The 18,186-nt window shown below is 50.2% G+C and overlaps 1 long non-coding RNA gene across 5 annotated transcripts in view; it reads left to right on the forward strand.

Moving 5' to 3' along the window:
• The window catches only part of LOC141750125 (uncharacterized), a 54,478-nt gene extending 40,415 nt beyond the window's left edge, over positions 1-14,063 (forward strand). For 2 of the 5 annotated variants that reach the window (XR_012589579.1, XR_012589581.1), the window contains one exon: positions 6,761-8,451. This is a non-coding gene — a long non-coding RNA (uncharacterized LOC141750125). Of the gene's footprint in view, positions 1-6,760; positions 8,452-10,428 lie in introns of those variants that run through there. The other 3 variants (XR_012589580.1, XR_012589583.1, XR_012589586.1) reach the window with 3 other exon arrangements.
• Positions 14,064-18,186: the final 4,123 nt, after the last annotated feature.

Consider the following 18,186-nt stretch of genomic DNA (forward strand, 5'->3'; position numbering starts at 1 on the left):
CGCAGGACACGGGATGCGCCGGTGAAGGGACAAGCCCCCGGGCACAGGCACCGACGAGCAGCTCGGGCACGTTCAAACCTGTGTCTGAAGCTCAGAGCCCAAACCCTCCTCTCCAGATGCCCATTCAGGTGCCCGTTCCGACATTCCTGCTGCAGGCGCATTTTTATGCTATACATTCCCGGAGTGGAAGTGCCCGGGTGTGGGGGACAGGACCACGGCAGGGCTCTGCCAAAACGCAAGCAGGATCGAATCCTTGCAGATAATCTGCTGGATTGCTCCCTCTGCCCTCCATTCAGGAGATAGTTTAAATTTTTACACGTCAGTACGACACTTGGTCGCTGAAACCTGCGAGTCCGCGTGTACCGGCGTGACCGAGTCACCAAACGCGGAGATCTCTGCTGGGCACAGGACAGCCCCGGGGGGACAGGGGACATGGTTCTCCCTGGATGCAGGATCTGGCCCCACATCCCAGAAAGCTCCTGAAATCCTTTTGGGAGCTCACACTCCCTTTCAGAGGGATTGTGGGGGGATTTGCATCGCTCCAGGGGACACAGGGTGGGAAGAGGATGTTCCCAATCGCCGGGTTTGGATGATGGGTGAGACGTGTACAAGGAATTCACTTTGATTCATTAATTTTGGGGGAAAAGCCTCTGGATTTGTAGTGTTAACTGAGAGGAGGAGAAAGAGCTGGTGTCCTGAAGTGAGAGCTGCTGACGCTGCTACACGCCGGTTCCTCGGGGGTCGGCTCTCTCGGAGGATTTTGGTGATCCATTTCAAAACCTTGCGGGACCTTTCTGGGGGCTCGAAATACAGCCGCCAGCCCCCCTTGCGGATCACGTCACTACGAACCCCTCTTGACGTGGAGATGGAAGGACGGTGGCTGGTGGAAAGCGGAGCTGCCTGGCCCTACGTACCGCGGGGGGCCAGGGGAGGGCTCGTCTCCCAGCATCGCTCCTCGACGCCCCCTGAGCAGCACCGGCCGCTCCCAAAGGGATCTCACAGCGGCATCCTGCCCGCTGCAGAGCCAGGATGAGCATCCCGGTGAGCACAGCATGGGCCCTGCTGTCGCAGGGGACACGGCCGGCACCTGTACAGGCAACAAGGTGCCTCTTTGACGCCCAGGTTTGGCCTGCCGTTTTTATAATTAGCAGGCGAAATCTCCGTTTCGCTCCTAAGAGCAGCCAGCGCTTTATGGGACGCGGCTGTCGTTCGGTGGCGCTTTGGAAATTTATCTCCATGTTCGGAGGGACTCTCGTGCTCTGTGTCCTGGGGGAAGGGGACCTCTCCCACCCTGGATCTCCTCACGCTTCCCCAGAGACACAGGGAATGGGAAAAAAAGCAGCAGGACCTGTGCCAGGTCCATGTGGTGGCTGAGCACAGAGGAGGAGGAGGAGGATGATGATCACACCCCGTATGTGCCAACCCCCAGCACCGAATCCCTGCCAAGGAGCCGCCAGCCCATGCAGCGACATCCCTCTGAGATTTGACCAAAAACCCGTCAAAGTAACCAGAAAAGCAGCTCCTGGGCTGGGCAGACAGCGCTGGGGTAGCTTGTGATCTATAAAAACGCAAAACGCGTTGAGACCACTGCACGTTTATCTCGCTTTGTCGAGGTTTGATAACTTGGCGATGCTTTTCACTAAAGGGCCATGTTAGATTTTTGCAACTACCCCCACTTTTTACAGACCTCTCGATAATACACAAAATCCCCGGCAAATGACCTTGGAATGAGTTACCAGGGGCCCCCAAGACCAAAAAAACATGAAATTCTTTGTCTAAACAGGTCTAAACACCTGTACAGGCAACAAGGTGCCTCTTTGATGCCTAGGTTTTACCAGGAAATAAGGGCAGGAGCTTCATTTTCCCTGTGCTTGAACCCCCCGGCGCTGGCGGCTCCCCCCTCGGCCCCCCCAGGCCCCACATGCACAGATGCAGTTGAAGGAGACACGTTCACGTCTCGGTGTGATGGAGTTCTCCTCCTGCCAGTAAATAAAGTCCGTGTGAGTACTTCTCCCTCGGATCTGAAGAGGAGATACCGTGTGCCCAGCGCTGTCAATTTTTCATCCTCCTGGAGGGGAAAATGCAATAGGAAAAGCCTAAAAATTAAAAAAAAGACAGAGTGAGCAGCCATGCCTAGCACCTTTTTCAGCACAATCCACCCAATTATTTCCCTTCCTCTGCCTTTTTTTAATTTTAAAGCTTCCTCTGAATGTAGGTCCCAGGTCAGCAAGGCATTACGGCACTCCCGAAACCGTATCCCGCGGAAAGGACACTAATCATCTCTCCCATCTTCGACTAAAGACGCAGCATTTTATCTGGGATCCAGAGTGTGTCTATAAATATCAGCCCATCTCGCAGCCAGGCAAGCGCTCGGTCCATTACAGAAATGGGTAATCTAAATCACGGAGCTGGCCGGGGCTCGCCCATGGTTAATCTTTATAATGGCAAGGAGCTGGACCAAAATCCACGTACAGCTGAGATGGCAGGAGGTCCAGAGGACATACGCAGCGCGAACGCCAGGGAAAGCTATTCCCATAAAGATGCGCAGAATAATCCCGTCTCCTCCAGACCCTCCCGCCGCCCCGTGGGCCACCTCGGGACAGAGGTACCTGCAGGGGCGAGCGGTGACGGCTGCTCCGGAGGTGGGCAGGTTGGGGACACATCTCGAGGGGACCTTTCCGAAAATGAGAGGAGCAAAAACCTATTTCTCAGCCCTTCTGCGGAGGGAGGAGGCTGGATGGGTGACCAGAGTGAAGAGGGAGTGGGCGACCTGTTGGCTATTGCACTGCCGCCAGGTCACGCGGGGAGAGCTCCTGAAGTGCACCTCTACACCTAAATGCAAAGCCGAATGGGACTTCCCACTCTTTGAGTTTTTTTAGAGTTTTGCTTGCTTTTTATTACCTGAAATACATATTTTTTTTTAAGGCACCGCTCCCTCAGGGAGGACAAACCTGTACGACACCCCAAAAAAAAAAAGCCCTTACGAAGGGGAATGGGCTGTGGGTTGGGCTGGAAGAGGAGATCTTCCTTCTCCCCCAAGCGCAGGCTGGTCCCTCTGCAAGCCCCAGGGCAGATGTTGCCCTGCAAAGGCTGCTCCCAGGGACACGCTGCCACCGGCGGCGATGCTGCCAGGGACGGTGCCAGGCCATAAGGTGCGGTGCCCGGCTCCATGTGTCCTTAGCCAATCGTTGCCGTTAATAAGCAAAACCACCCAAGCTCATCTCTGTTCTATTAGGGGAAGGAAAAAAAAGGGGAATGAAATAACTCATTCCGAGGTCATTTGCCGGGGATTTTGTGTATTATCGAGAAGTCTGTAAAAAGTGGGGGTAGTTGCAAAAATCTAACACGGCCCTTTAGTGAAAAGCATCGCCAAGTTATCAAACCTCGACAAAGCGAGATAAACGTGCAGTGGTCTCAACGCGTTTTGCGTTTTTATAGATCACAAGCTACCCCAGCGCTGTCTGCCCAGCCCAGGAGCTGCTTTTCTGGTTACTTTGACGGGTTTTTGGTCAAATCTCAGAGGGATGTCGCTGCATGGGCTGGCGGCTCCTTGGCAAGGATTCGGTGCTGGGGGTTGGCACATACGGGGTGTGATCATCATCCTCCTCCTCCTCCTCCATGCTCAGCCACCACATGGACCTGGCACAGGTCCTGCTGCTTTTTTTCCCGTTCTCTGTGTCTCTGGGGAAGCGCGAGGATATCCAGGGTGGGAGAGGTCCCCTTCCCCCAGGACACAGAGCACGAGAGTCCCTCCGAACGTGGAGATAAATTTCCAAAGCGCCACCGAACGACAGCCGCGTCCCATAAAGCGCTGGCTGCTCTTAGGAGCGAAATGGAGATTTCGCCTGCTAATTATAAAAATGGCAGGCCAAACCCCGCGCGATATGATTTCTTACATTAAACAAATTTTATGGCGGAGAAGACTTTTAGTGGCACTATTTGCAGACCTGGCCTTTCGCCAGCTCGCTGTCATTAAATCCGCCGATCTTAAGTATCAGCTGCACTTATTCAAAGGGGCTATAAATAAAGCCCTGAAACCTATTAAAGGAGCCGGCTTCCTGGGGCGGTTTGTCAAGCCTGCGGACAGACTGACAGACCGACACGGGGAGCGGCCCTGGCCGGCGCTGAGCACGGGCAGCGCGGCACCGCTCGGGCCGGGTTTTTTGCAGCCTCCCAGATTTATCTTTCACGCCGGCGGGACACAACGCGGCTTTTCCATTAAAAAGAAAACCTCAGTTTAGGCTGGCAACAAATAGTGCTCGTTCTGGTGGGGCTGGACGAGTCCTTGACCACATGCCTGAAGCCCGAAAAGTGTTTAACCTTTGCCTGGCTGCGGGGGTTAAAAATGAACAGGAGCACGGGGAGAGATAAGAAACGCGGCGGGGGTGTTTTATATGACAATAAGGCGTTTTAATGCGAAATACAGCAGAAGTCAGCACTCCCAGGACGTTTATGTGCTATCAGCTACGCTCGCACCCACGACTGCCACCGTTCCGGCTCTCCTCTGGGAGAAAAACTGGTAAAAAACTGCCCAGGCTCTGGGTGCCTCCCGTCACCCCCGGATGCCCGTGGGTCGCCGGCAGGATGCTCCGGGATGCAGCAGCCGCACTCGGTGTCGCTGGCGCAGCCCCTGTGAAAAATGGCGAGCAGCGCTAATGTGTGCTTAATGACCCGTGGCTCAGAAATGACTAAGATGCAGGAATTAAATTTACAATCAACTTCCTTCCTTTTTTTTTTCTTTTTCTATTTTTTCTTTTTCTATTTTTTCTTTTTCTATTTTTTTCTTTTTCTATTTTTTTTCTTTTTCTATTTTTTTTCTTTTTCTATTTTTTTTTCTTTTTCTATTTTTTTTTTCTTTTTCTATTTTTTTTTTTCCCCTTTCTTCCCCCTGGAACCTTGAAGCCGAAATTCCTAATGGCAGAAGTCCCTGAAAGCACCTCTGCGCCCCCAGGCAGGGCAGGTGACAGCCGCAGGCTGGGCGCCGGGTGCTGTCACCGCGCCAGGCGTGACACGGGGCTGCTTCGGTGGCAGGGCAAATTGACGACACACAATCTCAGGAGAGCTCAGTAGTTGATGCCAGGTTTATTTTTGTAAGTGCAAACTAATGAAATTTAGAGGTTTTTATAATAAAAAAAAAAAAAAAAAGAAAAGTAACGGCTACAATTTGAAAAATGGAATTCATAACCGAACCGAGCGCCCATCGCATTAAGGAAACGAGTGGCTCAGCCTTTTTCCCAGAAGAGCCCCCGCGTGTTTTGGCAGGAGGCGGGGAGCCCCAGCGCGTCCCAGTGAAGCTCCTGGCTCTGCACACGGGATGGAGCGGGGCTGCGGGCGGGGGGGGGCTGCGTGGGGTCCCTGCGGACACCACCCCGTCCGTCTGTCCTGGGCTCAAACAGGGGGAGCCACCGTGAGCAGCCCACGGCCACGCTTGTCCTGCAGCACCCACCCACCTCTTCCCAGAGACCATTTATCCCTTTCCCCGTCCCCCACCGCTCAGCCCATGGGGGGATTCACTCGTCATGTCCCGAATTTTAAAAGGTAGCAAAGAAATTGCTTAAAAGGCAAAGAAAAGGAAGGGAAAGTCACCATAAACCCACGGCAGAGGTGTCCCAGAAACTGAAGGTGAGCATGCAGGAGGAGGGCGGTTCAGAGAAAAAGACAACCTTGAACATCCCCCGACAGGAAGGATGCATAATTTAGAGCAACCCAGAGGCGTTTTGTAGCTTGTTTATTTCACACACTTTCCGCTTTCTTCTCTCTCGTACTTCCCCACCTCTCTGCTCGCAGATTTGCCCCCGGATACTCTGCTGGATTAAGGGAGATGGAGGGGGTTATTTTCAAGAGCAGGGACAGGCACATCCCCAGTCACTGCGCCCCGCAAGGGCCAAATCTGGAGAATTGCTGCAAATTGGTTTTCCTCTGAAACAGCGATTTTCTAACCAGCGATTCTACATTAACACGCATCAGCCGTAAATAAAATCACCCGGACGGGAGACTTTTCAAAACCATCAGAAGCCTCTGTTCCAGCCCTCGGCTGCAAAACGGTTCGGACCTGCCCGGTTAGGGTTGCTTGGTTTTTTCTCGCTTTCCAACAGGGGCAGTTACAATGAGCACAAGCGTGTTCTGCGCCCAGCGCAGCTTGGCCCGGGCTGGATTCAAGCCACCACAACCCTGAAGCGCGTGCCAAAGGCAGGAGATGCCGCTCCCATCCCTGGGGGGGTTCAAGGCCAGGTTGGACGGGGCTTGGAGCAGCCTGGGCTGGCGGGAGGTGTCCCTGCCCAGGGCAGGGGGTGGCACTGGGTGGGCTTTATGGTCCCTTCCCACCCAAACCATTCTGTGATTCTATGAGATGAGCAGGTGAGAAGAAACCTTCAGATCTCAAGCCACCTGTGCAGGTGCCCCAAGCACAGTTCTTCCTCTCTCTTGGCTTAGCCCCCCATCACTGAGGTTTGCAAAAACCACTGGAAATCCCCCGGGGTCCAAAAAGCAAGTGAGATTAGTTCCCAAATGTGATGTTTTTGTGGCAGCCCAGTAAAGGCGCTTGTGTGTGCTTGGGGAACAGCCGCAGCAGGTCGAGCTGAATATGGGAAGTGGCTGCCAGAAGAAATCAGGAGGTTGGAGACGGTCTGAAGCAGACGTACGGCAGATTGGGTGTTGAATCATTCTGTATCCACTGCCATGATGACCCTGAAGGGCACCCGTGCTGCAACTGGCGGTGGTTGGGCTGAGGTTTTCCCTTCTGCTGTGTTTCTCCCGCCAGCTCTTTGGGCTGGTGGCCTTTCTGGAAGAAGACACACTTGGACTGCATGAGCACGCACTGGAGAGCATGCAGAAGTACAGAAATCCTCCATCACCCGTCCTCATCTCTGGCCCAAGGAAGAAAATGAAGATGCTGAGAGGAGAGCTAATGAACACACCAAGGGAGGTGAGGAGAAGAACATTAATTGCCTGTACAGCAGTGTGGCGAGTCTGAGCGATAAAAAAAAAAAGTGGAAACGACTAATTTATGAGTGCAAATTCTATCTGGAGAGCATGACTTAAACTTGGGGAGAAAATCTGTGTGCCTGGAATATTAAAATCAATAGTCGTAACCTATTTAGAAAGAATTGAGTGGGCAAAGAAGGTGCAGGAGGGACAATCAATATCAGAAGTGACATTGCTGCGTTCCAAGCACCACTAGAAACTTAAGAGAAAGTGACTTCAAATAAAAGCCAAAAGAAGACACTTCTCCAGACCATCAACTCTCACGAGAAAGCGGGGGCTGCTGGCTCCTTAGTCACTTATCTATATTTAAGACAATTTCCCTGTGCTGTCCTGGGGAACTTCAGCTCGAATGGTGTGGGCTGGAGGGCTCACGCTGCTGGTTTTTGGATTTTCTAAATGTCGTAGAAGAGCGTTTCCTAACCCAAACCAGGAGGATCCTCGACAGGATCACCTTGACAGCTGGAGAACCGATCACAGATCCAAAAACTAGCTACAGCCAGCGCAGAGGTGACCCTGTTTCAATCGTACCTGCTGGCCACCGAGAGAAGAAAGTCTGAGCCAGCAGCAGGTCCCTTTGCTTTTCTGAGTGGTAAGCCAGGTCACCTGGAGGATTTTAAACAGCAAACGTGAATGATATTGGGCAACTCTGTTTAAAGGCACCCTGGCTTCTGGGGAATCATGTAAAACATCAGTGTTGGGAAAGAGAAGGTTATTCTGGTTAAAAGCAGAGGCTCAAAGGGGAGCGAGAGCGGGTCTAAATTCACAGAAATGAAGGAAGGGAAAAGGAGCAATAAGAAATGTAAACCAGCCCCAAGCAGGAGGCTGTTAGGTGAGACCTGTGGCTAGCAGAGCTGAGGGCAATAGGGAAGTGCTCTTCAGATGTAGGAGACTGAAGGTAGTTGTCTAGACAGAATAGCAGACTTCAAAAAAAGAATGCATAAAAGGCAGACACTAAATATTTAATTTCTCTATTTTTGGGGGGAAAAAAGCTAAGTGAATCAGCGATGTAATATGACGATGTGAAATATCTTCAGTTCCATCTCAGGATGTTAAACGGCTGCTACTGCCGCTAGAGGATTTTTTCGTTTCGCAGCGCTCGATATCCCGTGCCCGGGAGTTTGGAAACCTGTCCCGGGAGCGCCCCGGGCCGGCAGCATCGGCGAGCAGAGGAGTTTTCCAGAAGCCCGAAGCAGCCCTGCCCTTGTGCCAAGGCACAAACGTCGATGAGGAGGATGACTTGCGCAATTATAAATCTGATTGTCTGCTGTTGATTTCGTGAAAAATAATGGAAGAGCTGATAAGGGACTTGATTAATAACAATTTAAGGAGAATAATTAATTACAATCAACATGAGTTAATGGAAAATAGATCTTATTAAATGAAATTGATATAATTTTTCAAGAATGTGATTATAGATTTGATTGATTTAGTACATTTCATCAACACTGTTACATTTGACTTCTGCGAGGCATTTGACTTAATGTTGTCTCATTTATTAGGAAGCTAAAACAATGTGAAATCAACACGGCAAGCGCTAAACGGATGAAAACCCCGCTGATATGTTTAAACATATCAGAGAATCATCCCAAGTGGCTGTGTTTCAGTTCATCGTTTTTAGCGAATGGGAGAAAAATCAGAACTCGTTACAATCAAAGTTTGGCGGTGAGACTTCGAGGAGGACCAGGGTGGGTGTGCGGATGGGTCTCTTCCCCAGACCTGCACCTTTCCTGAGCCAGATGGAAGCAAACACCAGCCAGGTTAACGTGGGCACACGCGAAGCCACGCTTGTGGGAAGCAGGATTTCACCGGGGGGAGGAGGGATGCAATTACACAACGCTGGAAAATTGAAAAAATAGGGGAGTGAAATATCTCCGGTGTAACATCTAGTGGGACACTGCGGCTATTTCGGGTGTCTGCGACTCGAGAAGGATGGTGATGAATGGGAGAGGGCACACGAGAATGACTGAAGCGTTGCAAAACATGCCTTATAGTGACAGATTCAAGGACCCCAGTGCGCTTAGCTTAACAAAGGGAAGGTTATGGGATGGCTTAATGACAATCCAGATGTATTCAGACAGGGTTCAGAAATGCGGAGAGGGAGAGCTCTTCAATCTAATAGACAGAGCTATAAAAAGAGCCGGTGACTGGAAGCTGACACTGTTAAATTCAGGCTGGGAGGGGTGTGCTTTTGAAATCGGGAGAAGTAACATCAGAACAACTTCCCAACAGACGGTTTCATCATCACTGGCCATTTCAAAACCACGCCGGTTTTTCTTTTGTTTTAAGCCGTATTCTGGATCCACCAGAGATCACTGTGAATCGACATACAGACACCCATATCCCATGGATGGGGTGGTCCTTCTTTGGTTTTATAATGTTCCAAATAATGAGTATTTAAGCCATTATCCCCGAGCACTGAGTGGGACAGTTGCCTTTTTCTCAGAGTTATTGGTCTGGCCTTGGTGGAGACTCGCGCAGACACCGCGGTGTTATTAGTACTTCATCTTCGCCAGTGGAAAGGCTGGAAAAGTACTATAAAACCAAATAAAACAAACCCAGCCTACATCCTTCTGCTATATAAAACCCCGAAATGCAGTGCCAAAGAGAGCAGCTCAAAGCAAGGACATGAAGGACCTGGGTTCCAGCGGTCCAGCGAGATGCTGCTGACCCCGGTCTGCTGCTTTGGTTTGGTAGACTGTTCAGGGAAGTGACACGTCCGTATTCCTTAAAAGTTGCTGAAACTGTGAGTTCGTAGGTGTACAAACTCAGTTTGTACACTGAGGTGTGTAGTTTGATAACACACACATCTACGCCTGGAAATCGCAGAATGAGAGAGCACCATGACCCTGCACAGTGGGGCTTTCTGCAGGAGCTCCCCCACGGCTCGGCTCCCTGCTTTGGGAGCTGCTGAAATTCCTGTTTTCATGGAAATCCTTCAGCAGCATCCCTGGGTGCAGACCCCTCACTCGGGTGGCTCCAGGAGCCACCCATGGACTTCTCCTGGGACTGGCTGCAAGCCCCAGCCAACACCTTACTGTGCGTCCAGATGCACTGGGGACCAAACGGGTATATATATATATTTATTTTTTTTTCTTAATTTATTTTTTCTCTTTGGGTACTGGGACATTATTTCTGGGGTCTCAAGTTCTGAAAACAGTGTCAGGGAAAAAAATTCCTTCCAAAGAAATCCTGTGATGAGTGGAGGTGGTTAGATAAGAACTGATACCCAAAAGAGGGAGGATTAAAGTTGTTTCATAATTGATTTATAGATAAGGGAGTTTATCTTCTGGTAAGGTCTTTACCTTTAAAAGCAGGTCTTTACCTTATATAAAGGATATCAAAGAGAAGTCATTTGTTATCTTAACTTGTAATGAGATCAGCAAAGACAGACTTCTAAGCCCCTCCGCAGCGGAGTCGTGATTTCCCTGTGGTTCTCCTATCCAGCTGTACCTTTAGGGCCTCGTGGCTGAAGCTGGGACGCCAGGACCTCGTCTCATCCCTGCCGCCCACACCACGGAGCTCGCTGCCCCTGCTGAGCACCACCAAGGACTCTGGCTCCTGAGCTGTGCTGGATTTAGCTTCGGCACGATTCAGGCCATCGCTGCTGCCCCCAGCCCCTGCCACCTCTTTGCTGCGGTGACCAGCACCCAAGAGGGCATCAGGCAGCGACTTCTTCAGCAGCTCCAGCTCAGTCTGCAAGAGCCTTCTGCTCCCAGTGCCATTTAACCCAGCTCCGTGTTAGCCAGCCAACAAGATTGCCATTGATTTCGGGGTTTGGCCCAAGAACCGTGCAGATGCTTTTGAACGGAACAACTTAAGCACAACGCTTATGTTTTGTCAAAAAAAAAGCCTGAACCAGCAGAAACTCGTTTAAAGCCTGGGCAACATCATTACCATAGAGATAAACACTACTTTAATGTGGTTCACCGTAACAACAGAACGTTTATTAAAACACTTCACCATTTAATTTATGCAGCATTTTATATTGAAGAGTATTTTCATTAGGATTCCGCTGCAAAACCGAAGAAGGCATTAAATCATTTGATATACCGACAGCTCACTTAATTTATTTAAGCACAGGAGTCTAATTCAAAAAAGCAGACCTTACGCAGAGCCCTGTCTTTACAGTCCTGGCGTACAAGGTCCTATTAACTTCAGGGCAGGGTGTTGTATGATCTTAGTTTGAGATCCCTCCACGTGCTCTCCTTTGGTCAGCAGCCCGCTGCGTCGCTGCACCTGCCAGGGCTGCCTTCAGGGATCCCTCCTGGTGCTCACCAGCCCAGCTCCACGCCTTCTGCTTCTACTAATGCTCGCGAGCGTCTAGCCCTTCGCATTTGGCATCTGGCTTTGGTCCTTGATGGAGCACAGAGCGACCAGCGTGGCTGGAGCAGCAAAGATCAGCAGGGAAATGGCATCAGGTGCGGCAAGCCCTGAGGTCCTCAATGAAGTCTTCAATTTAACTCTCGTTAATTGGCATCCTGGCTCTGGAGCACTTGGTAAACTCTGGGAGATCCACTGCGATGCACTCGTGGCTTGGTTTGTATTGAATTAACTAGTGACACTCAGTTCTTCAGCTCTGGGGCGATGTATGCTGAGGCTCCACCAGCCCAGCCCATCAGGACTGTCCGCGGTTGTCACACCAAAGTTGTCTCATCCTGCCTGAAGCAAACCCTCCACTTGGTATTCTGGGTGCTCAGCTCCTTGGACAATCGAGCCCTTGTGGCTTATTACTGATGTTCCCAGATCTGCCGTAATAAATGGCAGAGAAGAAAATTGTCACCTGTGACAAAGCCCTGGATGATATTGGGGTCCCCGGTGGCTCCTGGTTTGGCTGCATTCCAAGACTGGTGCGGAAGCAGAACCTGGGAAACAATAGCACATCGTCAATAGGATGCGCAGGACAGCATTAATAAACATGAGGGAGCTCGATATGATCTGGCAAACGCAGTACAATGAGATGAGGTACCAAAAGCAGGTCGGGGAGGAGAGGAAGAGACCTGAACAGGGTGTTTAATGACTCACCGGGCTGTGAAACGCAGCGGAGAGCAAGGCTGGGCTAGAAAACCTTCTAATGAATTCAACATGTGCGCACCCTTGGAAGGCTTAGCTCCCCATTCCCCAGCAATGTTTGACCCACCTGAAGATACTGATCATATAGAAAATAATAACCAGTAAGTAATAATAATAGCAATAATAGGAAGAGCAGGACCCTCATCTCCAATTCATATTTATAATCCAACAAATATCTCACCTAAAGCCAGAAGATTTATGGGTTTGCATCTATAATTAATATCCTTACTTAAGCCAGAAAGGGTATATTTTCATACAAATAAATCTGGTGCTCTAGACCTGGATTTTGAAGACTAATATTTAAATCCCCAGCAACACACCGTTATTGATTGTATAGATGCGTACACAACAGAGACACGCCGTGCACACACATATAGACAGCACTATATAAAGGTGTAGTTTATCCTTTAAATGCAATGGATGAAGGTTAAGCAGGAAGAAGGAGGAAGATGGGAGGTCGTCTTGGTGCCTGCTTCAAACCGTCCCCGTTTCCCACAGATCCCATTTGCATTGTGCCTCTTGCTAGCGGCGGGGCTGTTCCTGGGCGCCAAGACGCATAAAGGGCTTTGAGACACGGGCAATTGATCTAGTTTTAGTTTTATGAGGAAAATAAACAGTTAGGCTGATATCACAGTAAAAGGGTCAAACAGGGTCGGGGCTAATGAAGAGACTCACAGCAGGTTAAAATTAGAACACCCGTCCTCCCTCTCCTCCGCGAGCGACTGCGGGGTCTGCCCAAAACCACGCGCGTGGGTGACAGCAAAGCACCAGTTAAGGGTCGAGCCAGCTCGTTCGGGGCTGGGGACAGGACTCGCCTTGGCTGAAGGTTTCCAACTCCCGCAGCACCTGCTGAGCGATGGAAACCTCCAGCCACGGCAAGCCCTGACCTTCAGCTCCTCGCCATCACCACGGCACGGGCCGCAGCCACTGCACGCTGCCAGGGAGGCTCAAAGGTGCCCAAAATCATCCCTCCAGGGCTGAATTGGCCACTGGTGGTTGGGGGCTTCCTTTAAGGAGCTGTGTTGTAGTCTTGGAGCTTTCAAGGTCGGGACTAACTCGAGTCTCGTGGGGTGACCCCTTCGCTAGCCCACAGTGGGTCAAGACCAGCTTGCTCAGCATCTGCGGGCTCTGGTCTGCACTCGGAGGGTCTCCTGGCTCTCTGCATAGTTTCCACAACCAGCTTTCAGGAGGTTTATTTGTTCTTTTTATTTTCTCGGGGTTTCTTTTCACTTTCGTGACTTGGAACTAGCAGAGTGGGAATGTGCTGGGTAAGCAGCCGAACCAAAACTAGGAAAGGACAGCTTCTCTGGTGCAAGCAGAGATTTATCTGAAAAATATAGAGAATTACTGGAAATTTACACGTAGGCACTGTTCCAAGGTCAAGGGTCTCAGCATCACCTCACTTAGTGGTGTACTTACCAACGGAGGTAAAGTACTTCTGCTGTTCTGGATCCAAAGAGTAAAGATATGAACAAGAACCCAGACACTTGTATTTATACTGTCCTAAGCTGTATAACATCCCCATTTAACTGAGATTTTAATTATTCATGTTTAAATACTATTCATCAAGAAAAAAAATAAAAATCCCTTATGCGCTCGGTCATTTAAGGAGCCCATTAGTGGTTACGTGCCAGTGGAAGAGCTCCGTTCAGACCTCACGGCACTGGCTACCATGAGCAGGGAAGGAGCTTTTTCCCCCAAAATGATGGTCTCCCAGAAGAGAGAATACACCAGTGGGAAGGAGGAGGAGGGAAATGGCAACGATACTGGTGCGGGGCAGCAAATCTGTGACTGTCTGCACCCTGCTTTGGGGTGTCAGGTCCATCAGCCGCGGGATGCAGGGGCAGGCTGGGGGTCTCCCTCCTCCTCCACATCGCTTCCCAGTGTCCGGAAGCCTCTGGGAAAAGGGGGAAAAAAATGAAGCAAAGGAAACCTTCAGGCTGTGCTGCTCCAAAACCTAGTCACGGTGGAAAAGCTTCCCCTATAGACATGTTGGCCATTGCACCCCGTATATGATTTTTACCCCCAAGAAGAACATGGGCAGCGAGTGCTTGGCCACTGCTCTCACCTGCGGCTGGGAAAGGGGGAATAAATTCCCGGCTGTTGCTCTGCGAGGCCAAGTACAAAAAGCACCGGGGCTCGGGAAGCTGCAACCGGCACGGGGTACTCAGCCAAGGCAGTGCCTCGCTGCAACTTCGTTTTCATGATTTAGCATTCCTGCTGTAAATAATTGATACTAATGTAAGTGAGATAAGAGACAGGCTGTCTGTGGGCCGGGAGGAAGTGGATCCTGGTGACATCCACCCGAAAAATGTGCTTGCGGATTTATCTGAAATAAAAACGTTGAAAAGCCGAACGCCAAATCCGAGGGGCGGGGAAGGGAGGAGGGATGAGAAAGGTAATCTGTGGATCAGCTCTGGGGACTGTCTCCAAGGAAAAGCTCCCCACAGCAGTTCCCGTAACAGGAGAGCTCCAGCACTAACTACCACTCTTTAGCTCTCCATAAACGTCTCTCTCGCGCTGGTCAATAAGCTGTGTTGTGCGTTGCCCAAGCGCTGGGTGGGTATTGGCATGGTTTGGGGCATCAAAACATCCTTACAGGGGGTGTGTGGAGCTCACCCCTCCTCGTCGGAGACGCTGCCGACAGGAGAATGCCAGTGAGCTCCGTATATTTGACGCCTTTGGCTTTGGTTATCTACAAACCAGCTGAGTACCAGGAAGGAGCTCTCCTGCATCTCAGTCTTTGAAACCGGAGAAGGCAAAATTATCTCTCTGGTCCTGTGAGGGCGGCCGTGAGACGGGCGATGGAGACAGCGGCTGCTGGGGCGGAGAAGGGGAGATTTCCCTGCCGGGAGCATTGGAATCCAGCGCGTCCCAGGGGCCATTGCAGAGTATCTGTTTCTAAATCCTGATTTTTGAGGCTGCTATTGGCATTTCACATCCTCTGAGCAGTCTGTGCCCGGCGGCACGCAGACTTTCGCTTCACCCGGCATGACGTAATGCCAGCTTCGATCCTGTCTAGCATATATAAAAAGAGATAATGTCAGCTGGAAAAAAAAATGACAGCACCGTCGAGCCACCTTTGCAGCTCTCCACTGAACTTCTCTCTCTCCATCTTTACACCCCACCTGCGTTACCGGTTGCTCATCAGCCCGAGGACTTTACCGTACCCGCTGTAAAAGGTAAGGGTGCCTGGTGGTTTTAAATTGCTGGAGGATGCCACACATACATAAGCGAAATTAAGTCCGCAGTGGCAATTCCTTCATTTTAAAATATTTCCTTATAAACGTAGCGAAGGGTCCCTCGGATCATCTCCCATGCCCAGAGCAGCAGGTTTGTTGTACTCGTGTCCCAAAGGCCATGACTTAACACACCGCCCTGGTGAGCGCGTATTCAGGACTCTGAATTGGTTTTAAAAAAATACTTCTTAGCCCATGGATTTCATGTAGGAAGCCAGATGAAAAGAGCTGCTTCGGAATGCTCGGAAAGAGCAGCATTGACTCACCAGTGATACGGACGGAGAAAGCGAGAGAGAGCCTCTCATCTCGAACGTGATTTTATGATTCAGTGAATAATGCATATTAGCATAATACTACCTAAAAAAATCCATACTCATCATTTACTATTAATTAGTTATCAACATTATCCTATTATTAATTATTAACATTTACACTATCAATCAGCCCCTGGCTGAGTGATAGCTTAAAATCTTGCATAAAGATCGCTACAACAATAGCTCCGGTACATCACATAATGCGCTTCACAGGCGGGTTGTCGTATCCTCATCTATAAAGCTTTTTACTAATGCACTTTACAACATATCTTACAGTACATGGATGAAGAATGTGACGGCACCCAGTAATAATTCCATTAATTATGAATAAAGCATTTACAAACGACATCCTTATTTAAAAATGGTGATGAACACATTTTGTTTTAATGCGGATGCACTGTGTAATTTGTAATTCCATAAAAAGCAATGCTGGCAGCATGGGTCAGGGAAAAAGGGCTAAGATCTATGATCTTTACATCAGAAAGGGGAAAAAAACAGGGGAGGAAATAATTGACAAACAACAAACGTTGGGATAAAGCCGACCAAACTCCAAGGTGATGGCGGGAAGGGAGGTTGAAAGGTGCCATGGCAAAGCCGCAAGACCTTATCCAGTGACCTTGCATGGCGGTTGTGTCAATAAAACTCTCTCCTGTATGAATAGTAAGTCTATATTTTCATTGCTTTCTCCCATTTGCGATGTTTTCAGCTGGCTGGCAGCTCACCAGCGCTCGTTAGCCACGTAGAGTTTCCCTTCGCAGGACCTTGGTACCGCGGTGTCCCGTAGGCTTTCTGAGGTGCCAGGGTATCCATTACACACAGTGTTTCAGCAAGGCTACTGACGTCAAGAGGCTGTAAATACATTGCTCTTCCTAGTTTACTTAAGGGATAAAAAGTGAGTAGCTAAGTTTACAGATCAGGCTCAAGCTCTGCTAGTGTGGGGTCTGTTCATTTTCATATATATCTCAATTGTTTGAAATTATTTCCCAGATTAATCCTGTGAGTGATTCTTGCCTTACTGATCATTTCCGAGCAGAGCTTGGAGTTGTGCAGCGGTCGCATGCAGGTTATTACACATATCATGCAAGAAAGGGTAATTTAAACCTTTAAATGATGCTTTTTGGTAATAAAGCTGTGAATATGTTGGTCACGGTTTTCAACAGAGAGCTGTGAGCCAAGAGCTTCTTATACCCAGGTTCAACAATTTAAATCTGTGCTAACTGGGGATGTAAAAATCCAGGTAATTCACTTCTGACCACACTGGCCGGTGGCCGAGAGCTTCGGTTGTCAGCAGAAAGCTGGCAAACTCCTCCCGATGACATTTTTCCTGAAGTTCCGCAGTGGTTAGAGCCGTCTGTATGAACACGGTGCCCAGACAATTCACAGACCGCGGGGCCGCGTGTCTGTTAGCACGGAGCCGAAGCCGCGTTTCTGCGGAGTCGGAGAGTCCGGAGAAAAGAGACCTGGATCCATCAGGGAAAGATAAGAAAATGCATCGCCTCAGGAGGGACCTAGTTTGGGTTCAGCCAGACCTTTTTGCAGGTGTCCTGCGGAGGCGAGGCTGCAAACCGGAGCCAAGCCAGGCAGGAATTTCAGGTGAATAATTTTCACGCTCCCTTTTGATGTCCCGTTCTGGTGTTCACAGGTGGCGCTTAGGCAGTGCAAAGCATGACACCTGACACAGCCCTTTCCCCACGGTTTCAAGTCGATAAACATAGTAAAAAGTTAATATATAGCATTTATTGCCGGCACTGTCAAAGGAGGTGTTCCGCAGTCCCCCTTCCTCTGGAACCCAGGGGGAGCGCAGGAGAGGCTGCTGGAATTACACCTCCCCTTGTGCAAGGCTGCTCTGAAATTCCCAATATTTCTCCAAACCACCAGCAAGCTGGTTTTCAGAGCTGGCTGACAGAGGATTTATTTATTAAGGTTTTGGCCATTCGCAGCAGCGGCTGTGCAGCAGCAGTTCCGCAGAGTTATCAAAAATCTATTTCCTCGCAGAGTCGCAAGTAAAATATCAAACCCCCTCTGAAAAGCCGAGCGCAACATTTACATTTTAATCTCACAGAGCACTTTAGTTTCTGACAAACTGGGTTTTTCAGCCTGTGTGTTAGGCAGAGGAAAGGCAGCAGGGTTACAGGAGAAAGCTTTATAGCCCTGGGAGCGAGCGCAGGCTGTTTCAAGTAGGTGACATGGCCGGAGCGGCACGGTGACATCCCCATCCACCGCGACAGCGGAGGCTGTCACCCTTCAGCACTGCTGGAGCCAAGTGGAAAAGAGAAGCAGCCTGTCCCCAAAAGCTGGTGGTGCGGCTCTAGCGCTGAGCTCGGTTAGCAATGGCGTTTTGGGGCCAGAGGAATGAGCAGCCCCGTGCTGCCCGCGCAGTCCCTCCTGGCCACAAACGGAGCCAGGGCAGGGATTTGAGCGTGGGCTCGTGTGGGGCTCGCGGTAGCCACCTGCAGCCTTGAGCCAAGAGCAAAGGTCTGCCAGGATGCCCCGCTGGGAGCCTGGCTGGCCCTCCCGCCCTGCGGAGCTTTTCCTTGCACCCCTGGCAGGCTGTTCCCCGAACACAGCCCTCGTTCCAC

The sequence above is a fragment of the Larus michahellis genome, chromosome 12, assembly GCF_964199755.1.
Source record: "Larus michahellis chromosome 12, bLarMic1.1, whole genome shotgun sequence".
NCBI lineage: Eukaryota > Metazoa > Chordata > Aves > Charadriiformes > Laridae > Larus > Larus michahellis.